At 37.2% G+C, this 18235-nt stretch overlaps 1 long non-coding RNA gene across 3 annotated transcripts in view; it reads right to left on the bottom strand.

The window, feature by feature from the left end:
* Positions 1–11559: 11559 nt before the first annotated feature.
* The window catches only part of LOC121139966, a 59209-nt gene continuing 52533 nt past the window's right edge, over positions 11560–18235 (bottom strand). The window contains exons 1-3 of one of the 3 annotated variants that reach the window (XR_005876748.1): positions 15735–16405; positions 13938–14048; positions 11560–13818 (exon numbers count right to left, since the gene is read on the bottom strand). This is a non-coding gene — a long non-coding RNA (uncharacterized LOC121139966). Of the gene's footprint in view, positions 13819–13937; positions 14049–14477; positions 14770–15734; positions 16406–18235 lie in introns of those variants that run through there. The other 2 variants (XR_005876746.1, XR_005876747.1) reach the window with 2 other exon arrangements.

Below are 18235 nucleotides of genomic sequence, written 5' to 3'. Positions count from 1 at the left end.
GGGGCTTGATCAGTCCCATGCTGGCTTCCCAGGCTGATGCCTGGGATTCAAGAGTTAACCTTTGTCTGGTCAGCTGCTTCTGGGGGTTAAACCAGCCCAGTCTTAATCCCTTTGATCATCAGTCCTCCCTCTCTGTTACTGGCTTTCTTGAGTTCAGCTCAGTACTTAAACAAGGGAGTCTGCCTCTTCTTCGATCAGCCACTAAATAAAGTTTCTGTTTCCCAGACTCTCTGGCCATAGGATTGTAGGCTGGCACTCCCCAGATCTATGTCTAAAATCCATATATGAGAGAGTACATGCCATGTTTCTCTTTTTGTTACTGGGTTACCTCACTCAGGATGGTTTCTTCTAGTGTCATCCATTTGCCTGCGAATCTCATGATTCCATTATTTTTTTTTCTGCTGAATAGTACTCCATTGTGTAGATGTACCACATTTTCTCTATCCACTCTTCAGGTGAGGGACATCTAGGTTGCTTCCAAGTTCTGACAATTACAAATAAAGCTGCTATGAACATAGTGGAACAGACATCTTTGTTGTATGAATGGGCATCTTTTGCATATATGCCTAAGAGTGGAGTTGCTGGGTCTTGTGGTAGGTTTATTCCCATTTTTCTGAGGAATCTCCATACTGATTTCCAAAATGGCTGAACCAGTTGGCACTCCCACCAGCAATGGAGGAGTGTCCCCCTTTCACCACATCCTCTCCAGCATAAATTGTCTTCGATGTTTTTGATTTTAGCCATTCTGACAGGGGTGAGATGGTATCTGAGAGTTGTTTTGATTTGCATTTCCCGGATTGCTAAGGATGTTGAGCACTTTCTCAAGTTCCTCTCAGCCATTTTAGACTCCTCTATTGAAAACTCTCTATTTAGTTCTGCAGCCCACTTTTTAATAGGGTCCTTTGGTGTTTTGGAGACTTGCTTCTTGAGTTCTTTGTAAATTTTGGAGATCAACCCTCTGTCAGATGTGGGATTAGTGAATATTTTTTCCCATTCTGTGGGCTGCCTTTTTGTCTTGCTGACTGTGTCCTTTGCTTTACAGAAGCGTCTCAGTTTCAGTAGGTCCCATTTATTAACTGTTGATCTCACTGTCTGTGCTACTGGTGTTATGTTCAGAAAGCTGTCTCCTGTACCAATTCGTTCAAGGGTACCACCCACTTTCTCTTCTAAGAGGTTCAGTGTGGCTGGATTTATGTTGAGGTCTTTGATCCATTTGGACTTAAGTTTTGTGCATGGCGATAAACATGGATCGATCTGCATTCTTCTACATGCCAGTCTCCAATTATGCCAGCTCCATTTGTTGAAGATGCTTTCTTTATTCCATTGTATATTTTTAGCTTCTTTGTCAAAGATCAAATGTTCGTACGTGTGTGGGTTAATACCCGGATTTTAAATTCGATTCCATTGGTCTACCTGTCTATTTTTGTGCCAATACCAAGCTGTTTTCAGGACTATAGCTCTATAATAGAGCTTGAGGTCAGGGATGGTGATGCCTCCGGACGTTGCCTTGTTGAACAGGGTTGTTTTGGCTATCCTGGGTCTTTTGTTTTTCCATACAAAATTGATTATTGTTCTTTCAAGGTCTGTGAAGAATTGTGCTGGGATTTTAATGGGGATTGCATTGAATCTGTAGATTGCTTTTGGCAGGATTGCCATTTTTACTACATTCATCCTACCTATCCAAGAGCATGGGAGATCTTTCCATTTTCTGAGGGCTTCTTTAATTTCTTTCTTTAAAGATTCAAAGTTCTTACGATACAGGTCTTTCACTTGTTTGGTTAGCGTTACCCCAAGGTATTTTATGTTGTTCGTGGCAATTGTAAAGGGTGATGTTTCTCTGATTTCTCTTTCAGCCCTTTTATCATCTGTATATAGTACTCACCTGCCAAGTCTTAAGCACATTTCTTATCACTCCTCCCATTCTGCAACTGGCTTCCAGGAGTTCACTTCAGTGTTTAGCTGTGGGTGTCTGCCTCTGCTTCCTTCAGCCACAGGATGAAGGCTCTAGAATGGCACACAAAGAAGTCATAAATCAAGTTATCGGGGAAGGGCATTTAAGGTAGCCTCTCCACTATTAAGTAGATTGCCAGTTGGTGTCATCCTTGTAGATCTCTGGACATCTCACTAGGGCCAGATCTCTCTTCAAACCTATAATGGCTCCTTCTATTATAGTGTGTCTCATCAAATCCTTCTCTCATTTATTCTTCCCCTGACTCAACCTTCCTGTTCCCCTATGTCCTCCTCTCCCATTGTCTTCACCCCCTCTGTTTCTCTCAGTTTCCTCTCCCCTCCCCCGGTGTTCCAATACTCTTAGAATATTCTGTCCCATTCCCCATCTTTGTTCCACAATTTATTTATTGGAATTTTCCATATACTCTTTCAGGACATCTTAATCTTCATTAATTTGTTTTATAATTTGGTTTTCTTGTGTTTCAGCAGTTTTGGAATATTCATGTCTCCCTGTTGTAATATACTGGGACTCCAGTGGTACAATATTGCACTTCATGTTGTTGATTGTCTTCTTACACTGGCATTTAAGCCTATGGGTTCTGAATGATTATATTATAAGTTCAGGTCCTTATTTCTGTGTTTGTCTTTGTTGAATGGAAGTTTTATTCCTTGGTTTCTGTTTCCTTTTTGTCTTCTAGTCTTTGGAGCGTGAATTTCTAGTGGCCAGTATGACATCTAATCTAGTAAGGAGTCTCTGCTCAATTTGGGAACAAGACTTCTTATGGTTAGCTTGGCCTTGGTGCAACGTGGATTCTCCATTCTTCAGACTTCTTTGGCCAATTTTTCTAGTTGCCATGGTCTGCATCTTTTCAGACTGGTGTGGACTGTACCTGGGGTGATGAACTCTGCTGGAGCAGTAGGCAAATGCTAGTCATTGGCAACATGATGAGGTAGGAGTTTACTCCTCAGTCTTAATAGGTTTCCCTGTGGAAGGAAAATTTCATAAAAAAATACATGACAGAGTGGGTTGACAAACACATTCAGGATATGTTATTCTTGTTGAATTATTTTGTTGTTTAGTTAACTTATTTGTGCATTTATCAGCATATATTAATTATGTATACTGATGGGTTTCCTTATGGCATTAATGCACACATTCAATATATTTTAACTATTTACATCCATTACCCCATTTGTCATCACCTCACTGATCCCTTCTCTATTCCCAATCAATCTCTTTTCTATTTTTATGGCATCTTGTTTCTTATAGGTAGTACAAGTCTGGGGTAATTTACTACAATATGGGCTACTTATCAGTGGACTACATCTTTGAATAAATCTCCCCATTTCTCCACTTCCATTAAGTTCCTGTAGAATATGAAGGAGAGGCAAAGCCTATCATCTTTACCAGGCATTCCTTCCCTGCCCAATTTTTCACATGCAATTGCTCCTTAGATTCCTGTCAAGAATCTATGTACACCAAAGTCCTCATTGCATGGTTTAGTGGTTTGAATGAGACATGTCCCTCATAGTGTTGGACTATTAAGCATGAGGTCTGCAGTTGGTGGTATTGTTTGAAGATATATAAAGTTCTTCAGACTTGCTATAGGAAATACTTCAGTAGGGGTGGAATTTAATAAAATAAGCTGTCCCACACTTTGAGGGCAGCCTCCTACTTCATCATAGGTCAAGACAGCATCCTGAACTCCATCTCATACCTCTTAAAGAAGCCTTCCGCTCCATTAGAGACTGAGTCAGCTTCCCCAAAACCAGGTAGGACAACTCAGCTTCCTGCCATGCCAAGATTAATTCAAGCCCTTCTCTCATTTAACATTATCGCAGCCCATACCTCTGGCAGACTTCTCTTATTTTATCAAAAGCCAGGCCAGCATCTTGAGCCCCAATTAAGACTGTCCACCTAGCCGGGCGGTGGTGGCGCATGCCTTTAATCCCAGCACTCGGGAGGTAGAGGCAGGCGGATTTCCGTGAGTTCGAGGCGGGGCTGGACCAATAGCCTCCAAAACAATATAGAGAAACCCTGTCTCGTAAAAACCAAAAAAAAAGACTGTCCACCTCACTGTCCTTGATCACCTAGCATAACTCCAATTGCTTCTCCTCCCCTCATCACATTATCCTGGACCATGGCACTAGTAGAAATCTTCTACCCCATCAGAGTCCATGCCAGCATCCTAAACACCAGAGGACAGTCCAGCATCATGAACCCCATAGTTCAGTTCAACTCACTGAAAACCAGGCAGAAACCCCCTTACCCCAGAAGACAGACTAAGATCTTGAACCCAGAGGACCCCAAGTCAGATCAGAGACTACATCCATAGCCAGAACTCCAGCCTCAGCCTTGGGAAGCAGCTCCCTGCTATACCAAAGGCCAACAAGGACATCAGAATTCCAGCTGCAAATGTGAATGGAGACCATCTTCCCTATCATTGGCCATGGTGGACAGAAGATCATAGAGAAACAGAAACCATGAATAAAAACAACCGTCTAACAAAAACACATCTAGAAATCAACACCTAGACATATATCACTTCAAATCTAGAACACAAAAGACAACAGACAGGGCAAAGTCACCACCATAGAACACCTATCCAATTACAGCAATCTCTGAGTGTTTCCACATAGCCAAAGTATGAGAAACCAACCTTCTAACCAATGTTCTAATGATTATAGAGGTTTTAAAATAGAAAATGAATGAATCTCATAAAGAAATCAGGGAAAGGCTATCAAAAATTGGAGGAAATCAATAAATCTCTTAAAGAATGTCAACAAAAATGTTGACAGAAATGAATAAAACTGGTCAAGATCTGAAATAGAGGCTTAAAGGAAACACAAACTGAGGGAAATCTGAAAATGAAAAATTGGGGTAAGCTAACAGGAATGACCAACACAAGCCTTACCAACAAAATGCAAAAGATGAAAGAGAGAAACTGAGGCACTAAACATACAATAGAAGAAATAGGTACATCAGTCAAAGAAAATGCTAAATTGAAAAATTCGTGACACAAATCCTATAGGAATTCTGGGACAATAACAAAAGACCAAACCTAAGAGTAATAGGAATAGAAGAAGTATACTAGCTCGAAGATCCAGAAAATATTTTTAACAAAATCATAGAAGAAAAATGTCCTAAAGATGGATATTCTCATAAATTTACAAGAAACTTACAGAACACTAAGTAGACTGGAGAAGAAATCAAAGACATATAGTAATCAAAATATTAACCACACAGAACAAAGAAAGAATATTAAAGCTGCAAGATTTAAAAAGGCGACATAATGTATAAAGGCAGACCTATTTGAATTATACCTGACTTCTCAATGGAAATTCTGAAAGCCAGAAGTTCCTGGAGAGATGGGCTACAGATTCTAAGACACAACAGAAGCTAGTCCAGACTATTATACCCAGAAAAATTTTCAGTTTCCACAAACGGAGAAAATAAAATATTTCCTGATAAAGTAAAATTTATACAGTATCTATCAATAAATCCAGCCATACAGAAGTTACTAGAAGGAAAACTCCAAGAGGTTATCTAGACCCACAAAAACTTTAGTAGGTTGTATGTGTGAAGAAAATTATTCATTAGTATGTTCTTATGAGTCTCTGGATTTTAGAAGTTTAAATAAAATTTAAAGTATAATATGGATATAAAAGAAATAGAAATCATTGGATTTAATATTGTTCAAAATAAACAGATTTGGTATTAGAGTATGCATTGCTTCAATTTAAAAGTTGTGAAATATTTTATTTATTTTTTTGAGATTTCATTATATTGTTTTCTTCTCCCCTTTTTTCCTCCATCTACACAATCATGTACAATCATCCTTGCTGTCCAAATTCTGCAGTTATGTTTATTGCAGTGATGTATACATATATATACATATATATATGTATATGAAGTTGTGACATTTTTAGGAACACCACTGTTTTGTTATTACAGAGAGAAACAAAATAATTTGTGAATAAATAAGATTAGTGTTCCATTCCATGAAACTTTGCAGAAAATGAAAATTTTGTGTTTGTGCACAAGATCATACTCTAGGAAATACAAAGAAAAATTCCACAGAGCATTAATGCCATAGAGAAAAAAGAGGGGAGAAGGACAATTTAAAACCTGTTCTGATTTTACCTCAACCTCATTTGATTATGCTAAATGCCTAAGACTGTACTGGAAACCAAAACCACTGGGAACTGTTGAGTTTAGGGACCCTGAGGTGGTTTTTCACTCATCTGAATATTAAAGAATATTTAGTATTCAGTAACAAAATTTCTATTCTTGGTGCTGTTTAAATCTTAAATATTTAAAAGAAAAAATTGTATCTCTTTTATAGTGTAGTGATGTTCAATTGTAGATATAAAGTTGAGAATACTAAAAATACACTGTGGTATTGAAAATGTAAAGGATCATGTTATTGATAGATAATCTATGCAGAAGGATTTTGATAAGCATATAACTCAAAAAGTTCATTCTTTACAACAAACTTCTATTTGTTATGAAAATTTAAATATTCAGTCAGAAACCTCTAAGTCGTCTTCCATATCAGGGTAGAGCTATATACATGAAAGTCATACTTTTATATACTAAAGAGAAAAAGACAAAGCTTTAGAAAATTTAGGAGAATTAATCACAAGACAAACAAGGTGGCTTTATCCTAGAGATGCATGCATGGCTTACCATACATAATAAATGAATCATAATATATATTATATAGTAATACAATATAACATCATATGATATGATAACATAAAATTATAATAGGATTATTAATAAACAATATAATGGAATTAAGGACATAAATCACTCTATAGAAGTTGAAAAGTCCCCTAAAAATGGCTCAGAGAACATTGTGAAAAAGGGGCAGAAATTTTGGAAGAGACAGAGGTCTGGGGGTTGTCCTGAGATTATATCGACTAATATCAGAAGTTACACCTACAAAGTCTCAGCAACATGATTGCCCAAACGTGAGCTGAACAGAGAAAACAAAAATGAATATGCCACATAGGACTGGGAAAATCTGAATTTGACTGTACCCTACTCAAAGAAATACAGACTAATATAGAATGAAGAGCGTAATAAGTAGAAATAGCCTTCTATTGTTGATTTTCTGGTGACAAATGGTCAGCCCTGAATACATGCATGAAAGGAATATACAGACTGAGCAGGTTATATTTATGGATTTAGGAAAATGTATCTATAAACATGTACATATATATATATATATCAGCAATTAATGAAAAAGGAGCCATAAATTTAAAGGAGACAAGTAGAGTATATGGCACTTATACTAATGATTTAATCATGTTATAATCTTAAAATAAGAAAGTATAATAAAATTCAATACAATACTACCACAAAATGGACATATAGATGAATAGCACAAGGTAGAAGACCCAAATATGAGTACTCATTACATAGTACCCTCAGATATTTGACAAAAGACAAAAATTTACACTGAAAAAATAACAGCACCTTCAACAAATGATGGCAACCTCAGATATCTATGTGCAGTGCAACTAAAGTAAACCCACATCTACCACCCTGCCTAATGAAAGGATCCAAGTGGTCCATGCTCTAAATGAGAGCACTGAAACCTCTAGAAGAAAACATAGGCAATAGCATAAAAGGTACAATTGTAGGAAAAGGACATTCTGAGCAAGATTATGCTTGCCAAGTAATTATGACAAAGAACTGACAAAGAGGACCTCACAAAACTGATGTTTCTGAACTGCTAAAGAAAAATCAGTGGAGTGAGGAAAAAATGCATAGATAAGAAGAGATCCATGGCCAAATCTATATCTGACTGTGAATTGACATCTACAATGAGTATAAACCTCTGAAAACAGTTCAGGAAGCAAACGTCCCAGTTACAGACTTGGGTGGAAATCTAAACAGATTGTTATAGAGAGAAGAAAAATTAGCAAAGAAATAACCTCAAAAGGTGTTGATCACACTTGGTATTCATAGAAAGGCAAGTTAACAACTTTGACATTTCATCTTACCAAAATCAGATGATTTGGTAATGCTAAGATAAATAATAACAACAGTAAAATCCACAAACAAAAAAGCAATAACCAAACAAACAAACAAAAACAAACCTGACCCATAAAACAAAAAGTCCACTACAGTGTGAGTCACAGCTCATGAAAATTGCAATCACTGAGTTCTTTGTAAGACTTGCAGGCCACTCAATTCATCTAAGAATGTTCTCAACTGAGAAACGGTTGCTTCTTTTTTATTATTCTCTCATACATTATATCATAAATGCATTTCTTCCTTCCTCCTCCTCTCAAGTCCACCCCACCCCAGCTTTATCTCCTACCTTCATTTTCTTCATGGCAAAAGAATCTCACCCACTACAAAATATGGAAAGTTCTACATCTTGGTCAGATCTCTATAATTAAGGATACTTCTTGCCATCTCAAAAAAAATCTTATTCTATGAAAAATCATACATCCACATTAGGATTCTGAAAAATGATTTGGGGTGATTCTATCAATTTATGTATTCCTCTTTGTGATGAGAACAATTCAAATCTCCCTTCCTTCCCTTCTGCTATCACTGTGTTGGTAAAGATTATTGAGCCTAGTGTCTTAGCAATACTTCATTTGAGAATTTTGCATTAAAGTTCTTACAGTGGTAGCATGCATTCCAACAGCTTGAACTCATGTCATTCCTCTGCTGTTCCTTATTTCTGATACTATGGCCTCAATAAAGTACTGTGAATGGATTTCTATCTAATTTTTCTCCTTAGGCATTTTAACAAGTGCCTTTCTTCTTTCTCTATGCCAGGGGTTGTCAACCTGTAGATTGTGACCACTTTGGAGAATTAAATAACCCTTTCATTGGGGTCACATATCAGATATCCTGCATATCAGGTATTTACATTATGATTCATAACAGTAGTAAAATTAGAGTTGAGGAGTATGATCAAAAATAATTTTATGTTTGGGGATCACCACGACATGAGGGATTGTATAAAAGGATCAATACTTTAGCAAGGTTTAGATCCACTGCTCTATGCTTTCATGGAGTAAAAATTCCTGGCAAAAAGCAATGGAAACCTCAATCTCTACATAAGTTATTTTATGAAGATGTTGGAGTGGTCACTTCCTTTGGGGGCTGGATTGCCTTCTAGTTGTTATCTGAGAATAAGCAATGATTAAGGTAGATCTCTTGGAAAATAAAGTACTTTGAATAATGCTTGCCAAATTCAACCCATCTCTCCAGTTTATAATATGAGGATTTGATCCTTTTTTTTCAGCAGAAGCACACCAGTTTACAATGGGGAACAAGAGGATCCTGTGTGGTTTTATTTGCTTACCAATTTTCCTCAGAATCCTCTGCCCATAGTATAACTTCCATCCACATGTCTAAAGTTTGGGTCTGACTTCGATGGTTTTCGATAGGAGAAACACTGAAAATTTATAAGGCAATGCATGTGCATGGTTGGGTTCTTCAAAATGGGAGAAACAGAAGGGTGCTAGTGCCTCCTAGTGGGCAGTGACCATGGATGCTACTAATTTATCTGCATTGCACAGTGTGGTCTCCTTATTCCCCAAATCCCAGACAATTCAGTGGTGACAGAGGTCTCTTTCCAACCTTCAAGGCTGTGTTAATGATAAAGATCACAGAGTGGAGATATGGTTTCTTTTGTTTGTAGGTGTGAGCTTATTTATCAACTTCCTTGCAACCTGGATTTGGCCATGTGCAACTTAAACTCTGTGTGTACTCTCTTCTGCCTTTGTTTGTAAAGAGTATCTGCATTATGATCTTGGCCCACAGATTTCTAGAAATGAAGACCTTCAAAACAGGAGTGCATTTGTAGAATAGAGGAGGCCATAAGCAGGTGACAAACCCTGGGAAAATGAAATGAATGTTTTATTTTAAATGAGTATATGACCAGAGAGAGTATGTTTATGTTTACGTAGAAAGTATCTCAAATGAGTACTCCGAAACATGTTACTGATAAAGGACTCTCAGCTAAGGTCGTCATATGTTGATTTATCGAGACAATCGAGGGCTTAACTCTAGTCTGTGGTTTAATCAACCACATCTCGTACAACAACATAAAGATGCTAATGACTGAAAGCACGGCCATCAGGAAACCCAATGGGAGCACGTGAGTTTTCTGCTTCCTTAGCAGATCATCTTTCCCAACGGGAAACGCTGGTGGGAAATCAAGGGTGCTGTTACCGTAAATGTCTGCAACAGCTCACATCCAAAACTGTGCAAATGGTGTTGACAATCAGAAACAATATGGAGGGTTTATAGCACAGCATCATGAAATCAGGGTACGGGGCTCTGATCCAGCAGACAATAATGGCCAATGAGGTGAAAATAAGGACTATGGGCTGCATAAAATTAATCAAGAATATCAGGCCCCGTGCATATTCAATTTCTATTGAAATGGTCCAGTTTGAGTTCATAGCACTGTGCATGGACACCCTGGTTGTTAAACCCGATTTTTTGACTTCTTCATAATAGTAAGCTTCTCACAGTCAAATGTACACCAGGTGTGGAGCCTTGTTGTTGAATTCCCACAGACACCAGTATCTACTAGTAGCTAGGCTTATTCCAAAACCCCAGACAATAAAGCTGCAAATGAGGCATGCCAGTCTGAAGATCCACACCTTCACTTCAGCAGAACTGTAGGTGATGTCAGAGAAGTGTGGAATCAACCAGGAACATCAGGAAAAAGAGAAGACACAGCATGAGGCGTTGATAGAGCACTCTAAATAGGCATTTTGTTTCACCTGTCTAAAGTTGCATTTAAGATATATGTATGTATGTGTGTATGTATGTGTATTAATCATGTACATAACTGTAGATAAGAACAAAAAAAGAGGTTGGAGACTGCTCAGTGGTTAAGAGCACTTGCTGTTCTTGCAAATGACTAGATGGTTTGGCAGCACTCTCCTAGGGAAGTTCACAACCACCTCCAGGGGATACAATGCCCACTTCTGGCCTCCAAGGACATGGCATCCACATGTACATTCCCCCACAGACACATAAGTGTATAATAAAAGGAAATAAAATAAAACATTTCACCATTATTATTTGAAATTTTGGGGTGTTTTGCTTGCATGTACATCTCTGTGCCTCATGTGTACCTGGTCTCTGTTGAGTCCAGAAGAGAGTGTCAGACACTGGAACTGGACTGAACAGGTGGTTGGGAACCACTATGTTGCTGCTGAGAGCTGAACTACAACCATCTCAAAGATGAGCCGGTGAACTCACTTGTATTTATGAAATATACGTGACTTGTTTATGTACCCAAAGAAGTATGTTCATTTTTAATTTTCCAAGATGCACACAAAACAGTAGCTCCAAGGAGACCAGTTGTCTATCCAATTGGCTTTGGAAGGCACTGACATTCCTTTTTGTATATTTGTTAAAAAATTTAAGATTTTTATTAAATAAAGCTATAGAGATTTTAGTAATTAAAATCAGAATGGGCATGACCTTGAAGATCTATTTAAAAATGTATTTGTTGAATACAGTTAGGTGGTATATAGTCATTGCCTAGTATTTGCTGGACCCTGATTTCTATCACCCATAAAACGTCTACACGCGCACGCACACACACACACAAACACACACACACGCAATGCATAACACAAAGAAATGATGACAACCTTCATGAATTATTTTGTCTCTATCGCATGTTCAAATTTCTATCCTTGGATAACCAAATTCACTTCATTAAGGCATGTTGACATATTTTACATGAGCAAATATTTTCTGTGAAACAAAATTACACTTCTTTTTTGTTTTTTTAGACAGGTTTTCTCTGTGTAGCTTTGTCTTTCCTGGAACTCACTCTGTAGACCAAGCTGGCCTTAAATTCACAGAAATCTGCCTGCCTCTGTCTCCCAAGTGCTGGCATTAAAATTGTGGGCCACCACTTCTCCGTCTGCAAAATTACACTTAAAAATGACATGTGAAACATGTAATCAAGATATCTTATTAGTTCAAATCTTTGTGTGCAAGTGAAAATGATCAGGAGAAAATTTTGTCCCAGGGATCTCAGCTGGGTTGTTTTGCAGAAAGGGAAAAGATGGATTATTCCATTCAGTAGAAATGTGAACTGTGTCAGGGGTTGCATCGGAAGAAGGCTTCAGGGAACCAAAAACTGTATTTCCTGGCCAGAAACATTTTCTCTCACATACCCACTATGCTCCTAACTGAGTGAAGTCACAGATGTCCTACTTGAAAAGTTACACTAACAAGATGGATTTGGAACTGATAACCAGCTTGGTTAATGCTCTGTTTGTAGAAGAGCTCTAAGGGGTCAGGATTCAACTTGCTGAAGACTTTATGCTTTCCATGTCTGAAACCTGTATGGTGGATGCATGTTTATCCTTCAGAGAACAAATTTGAAAGTCACAGTATAGGTTTCTCTTTACATCTTATCTCCGCATGTTATAGGTGAATTTATATATTTGGAAGATGGATCCAGGTGGTCTTACCTACTTAGTAGTAATAGGAAATGTTGAACTGGGCAGGGAATTATGGGAGAAAATGAAGCATCTGAAAGGAAAAAATTAAAAAGTAGTACCATGAGCCAGAGTGTGAACCACATAACAAATCCTCATCAATCCCTCGAACACAAAACCATTCAGTTCTATGCATTTGCATAAGGTTTTTAAAGCAAATACTCAATAATAAAACTCTCCATCCTCCAAGCCCTAATCCCTAATTCAGACACTATCTCCAATCTCAAAGGAAAACTTTGTTTTCTCCAAAGGAGTTTCACTGTGTGTACAAAGGACCCCCATGCTCAGCAGAAGATGGCAACACAAAATGAACTCACAGGCATCTTTGGGAGGTTCCTAGTTGCATAATGCTTTGAAACAACATTCTGTTTCTTCTTTTTTACACCCCCCTTTTTTAACCTTACATGTCTCTTTTTGTTTCCAATGTTGAGCATTTATGGGATTTCTATGTGTACCTATGTGTATGCCTCTGCATCTATATGTGTTTCTTCTTTGACTCTTTCTCATGGTAGATTCTTTGCTTCATCCCACTCAGGTTTGTTTGTTTTATTTTATCTTATTATTATGAGATGTCTGCGTGTATTCCACTGAGAGAGAATGTGTGTCAATTTGGGTAGATGGTGAGTCTGGGAGGATCTAGGAAGAGTTGCGGGAGGGGAATGCAAACCAGATTGTATTGTATGAAAAACTTTTCAATGTAAAGTCTTTCAACCTCATTAAAGTGAAACAATATTCATATATCTATGATCTTAAACATTCATAGGTTAGGAACAATCTGCAAAATAGTCAAATAATATATTTGAATTCAATAATGTACAATGATATAATGGAAAATCCAGTTTCCTAATAGGTCACAAACAAATGCAGTGCTCCCTGGTTTTGCTAATAGTGGATGGATTTTATTCAAATAGAAAGATTGTCAATACATAAATGAATCATTTGTTATATGCACTCGGGGGCAACAGTGGTCATCTCTATGTCCTATAAAAAGGAACGTGATGAGTGATGGAAACTTGTAAACAATGTAAAATACTTTCTTCCTTATGTCAGCTTAAATAAAACGTGGTGTGCACAGTATGTTTTTTTTCTAAGAAGAATAACACAGGACTGCAAGTGAAGGCTTGAGATAGTTAAAACCTTTCTGCATTGCCAGTGGAAAACGAAGTAGTCATCCCTCACAGGCTAAAACAGAGAATTCCCATGAGATGTATCATTTCAGTTTTTGGGCCTTTTCCCCAAAGAATTCAAGAATCTTCTTGAACACATGTTCATTTAGCAACATCCATGGCAATATTCACAGTAAGAAAAGGTGCCATCCATGTGTATGTTCCTTGATGGCTGAAGGCATATACAAATCTGAAGGAGGAAATGTTGACACATTATTTACTATGTGAAATTTTGGAGAACATAATAGTAATTGAAAGGTGAAAATCACAAACGAATCAATATCACATCATTTCACACATATAAGATACCTGGTAGAGTAAGATCTGTAGGGATGGAAAGTACAGTAAGGGTTACCAGAGACTGGGAAGTGAGTGAGGATAAATCTTCAGGTGAGGAAGACCAAAATGTTCCAGAAGCATCTATAAAAAATCAAATGACCTTATGTCACTGAACTGTATGCTTTAAAACCAAGACAGTCAGCTTTCTGTTATATCTATTGCCACAGTAAACCTGCACATTCCCAAAAGGTAGGAAGGTGGGGAGGATCTGGGAAGAATTGAGGGAGGGGCAAATCATGACTAAAATTCAATGCAGGAAAAAATTTGATAAAAGAAAACTTAATAAAAATAGTTTACAAAGCTCTAAGATTGACTCAATATATAAAAGGAAAGAGCCTATAGATTGGCAAACACCATCATTTACATTATTGAGTCATAATTTAAGTATTTCATTTTCTGGTACATATTCAATGGCATGACTTTTACATATACAGAAGATATGATGGTATGCTTCACGTGACCCAATGCTGCAATTTATTTCTTTTCAAAGGGTCTTTCAGAAAGGCTTACCTAAAGATGGAGATCCTGGGAGATAGTATTGAAAATACAAGGACTGCTGTAATTCAAGTTCAATATGGACTTAGATGAGCAGGTTTGGGACACCATCTAAAGGTGTTGAAGTTCTTCCTGAAGACCATTAGCTGTTTAGACTAAATGGACACCCAAGAAGTCTCAAGACACTCAAAGTTATCTTCTAGGATGGACAAATTTCAGGGGTTTCTTAGTACAGAGAAATATGTAACTCTAAACATTCTAATGTTTCCATGGCTACTGGGTCTAGATGGTAGATTCTGAGCAATGAAAATATTCTAAGACTAGTAAATGTTCCCTTTAAAATGTTGAGACATCTTTCTCAGTAAGAAATATTGTTTATAGTTCCATATCAAATAACCAGTGTAATTTATGAAGTTCATGAAAAGGAAATTTGATTAAAAATTAAAGAAAAGTACTATTAGTATTACTATTAATATTTAATATATTATGGAATAAAATTATCACCTACAACAGAGTTACTTTGTCAGCTAAATACTACTGCGGTTGAGACAGTGCATTTTTCTCAGTGGACTGGTCCTTGTTAAGATGTCTACACTATAGTAGAGGATCCAGAATCCAAGAATAGAAGAATAGAAACAATTAGAGTCTATGGTCTATATACAGGGAACATTAAGTTCAGATAAGGATGCTATGTGGAGGATCAAGGAAGAGTGACAGATTAGTAGAAAAAAACACATTGTACACATAATTCTTAAATAAACAAATACAATAATAAATTTAAAAATGAAACGAAAGAGCAGAAATCCCACAGTGGATTGAAAGAAATCTAGTCCACTTTAAAAGCCAATGTCTTTTTCTGAAAAAAAATCACATCAACCTCCTCGAATTTCTTAGCTATAAAATCAAGACTGATTAATGAAAATAGCTATAGTTCTCAAGGGAGATGTTTCTTTATTTGCAACCATATCTCTTCCTTTCCATGTATATTTTACTTGAAGTATGATGATCACATGCTTAATTTGATGGTTGCAAAATCCTACATTTTTTCATAAATATGACCAAAATTCAAGAAAATACTTTCGTATATACCCATAGTCATTGTAAACCAGAGATAAAAGTGAGCAAAGAGGGGAGGATAGATCTTATTACTATTTTATGAATTTCTTCTTACTTCCTACTTTTTATAAATGAAAATTTTCCAAGCAGAAAATACACAGCACTTAAGTATGCAGCTCAATAAATGAGCACATTTTTATGTGTCCAGATACTTACGTAGGGTTCAAGAAACAGAACGTTCAATGAAAATCAGTCAAGGTAATCCATCATAAAAACAAACTGAAAGAAAAATAAACCACACGACCATCTCATTAGATGCTGAGAAAGCATTTGATAAAATCCAACTCACTTCATTATAAAAGCCTTGGAGAGAATAGGGAAAAAGGGATATATCTAAACATAATAAAGGCAATTTAAAGCAAGATGACAACCAACATCAAATTAAATGTAGAGAAACTTAAAGCAATTCTCCTAAAATAAGGAACAAGTGAAGACTGTTCACTCTTTCCTTATCTATTTAATATAGTACTTGAAATTCTAGCCACAGCAGTATGACATCTGAATGAGATCAAAGGAATAAAAGTTGGAAATGAAGAAATTATTATTACTGGTAGATGATATGATAGTATACATAAGCGATCCCAAAAATCCTACAAGAGACTCCTAGAGCTGATAAGTATCCTCAGTGAAATGACAAGACACAAGATTAATAAAACCACTAGCTCTTCTATACACAAATGGCAAATGAAATAAGAAAGAGGTCAGGGCAACAACATCCATCAGAATAGCCACAAACAGTTTAAATATCTTGGGGGTAACCCTAACCTGTTAGAAAAATACTTAAAGTCTTTGAAGAAAAATTGAACAAGATATCAGAAGATGGAAATATCTCCTAAGCTCTTGGATTGGTAGGATCAATGTATAAAAAACGGCCATCTACTTAAAATAATCTACATATTCAACACAATACCAATCACAATTCCTACACAATTCTTTTCAGACATTGAAATACAATTCTCAACTTCAAATGAAAAAAAAAAACTCAGTACACCTAAAACAATCCTGAACAATAAAAGAAATTCTGATGGTATCATCATCCCTAATTTCAAGCTGTAGTATAGAGATTAAAAACTGCAAATCATTGGCATAAAAACAGACCTGTTGATCAATGGATTCTAACTGAAGTTCCAAACATGAATCTACATACCTATGGACACCTGGATTTTGACAAATATTCCAGAAAGACACGTGAAAATAAGAATCTTTAACAAACGCTGCTAGTATAACTGGATGTCTGCATATAGAAGAATGCAAATGTATCTATAGTTATCACCCTGCACAAAACACAAGTCCAAGTGGATCAAAGACCTCAACATAAATCCAGACATACTGAACTTGATAGAAGAAAAAGTAGAGGATAGTCTTGAATGCATTGTCACAGCGATCCACCTGCCTCTGCCTCCCAAGTGCTGGGATTCAAGGTGTGTGCCACCGCTGCCCAGCCTGAGCTGAATTTTAGGCAGATATGTTGGTGAGATTTTTGGTGTGTGTCTTCTAACATTAATAGGAGACTCAATCTTACAGTCAACCCTCTGATCCTCTGCATCTTACAGTCTTTACACTCTCCCTTCTGTAATGATCCCTGAGCTGTAGGTATAGAAGCAGTATTATAGATGTATCCATTAGAACTTGGCTCCACAACTGTATTTTTAGTTGATTGTGATTTTCTCTAATGGTCTCCATCTGTTGCAAAGAGAAATTTATTTTATGATGGATAATCTCTAAGTGTGTGTGTGTGTGTGTGTGTGTGTGTGTGTGTGTGTGTGTGTGTTAATGTGAGGACTACAGCTAGGGGTATCAGATGACAGAGAACATGTGATGTTTGTCTTTCTATATCTTGGTTACCTCATTCAATTTGGTGTTTTATAATTTCACGCTTTTATGTCCGCCTTCCTTGATTTTATTTTTCGTTACAGTTGAATAGTATTCCATATTTTAAGTGCTCCACATTTTCATTATCCACACATTAGTTGTAGAACATTTAAGTTGTTTTCAATTCCTCGATATTGTGAGTAGAGCAACAATGAATAAAGCCAAGCAAGTATCTGTGGAGTAGGGTGTTCAGTCATTTGGGGATATGTCAAGGAGTGGCATAGCTATGTCATATGATACACACACACACACACACACACACACAGACGCACGCGCACACACACACACACACACACACTCACATGTATATTCTAGCTTTTAGAGAATTATTTACACTGAATTCCATAGTGACTGTACAAGTTTGGAATTCCACCAAGAATAAATCTCTGCCACATCATGTCCAGTCTTCATTTTCTATTGTTTATTTACCTTTGAAATTATGAATGGGGTTACATGAAATCTCAAAATTGTTTGGATTTTTGCTTTTCTAACTACTAGTGATTGAAAGACCCTGGCCCAGTCTAAACAGGCAGCTGAGGCTTATGGAAAATTCCGTTTCCCCCACAGCTGAATAGTCATTGCTATCAGAAGGGAGCTCAGCCCAAGGTCCCCACAGCTGAATAGTCATTGCTATCAGAAGGGAGCTCAGCCCAAGGTCCCCACAGCTGAATAGTCATTGCTATCAGTAGGGAGCTCTGCCCAGGGACACAGGCTGCCGGGTGTCTGCGGGCGACCGGATGGCCAGCCCAGCAGGGTTGAGCAAACACAGAGACCAATTGTTCCTC

The sequence above is a fragment of the Mesocricetus auratus genome, unplaced genomic scaffold (genome assembly GCF_017639785.1).
Source record: "Mesocricetus auratus isolate SY011 unplaced genomic scaffold, BCM_Maur_2.0 Super-Scaffold_100003, whole genome shotgun sequence".
In the NCBI taxonomy this organism is placed as follows: Eukaryota; Metazoa; Chordata; class Mammalia; order Rodentia; family Cricetidae; genus Mesocricetus; species Mesocricetus auratus.
The sequence above is the reverse complement of the archived record's forward strand: the minus strand, read 5'-3'. Positions and strand labels throughout refer to the sequence as shown.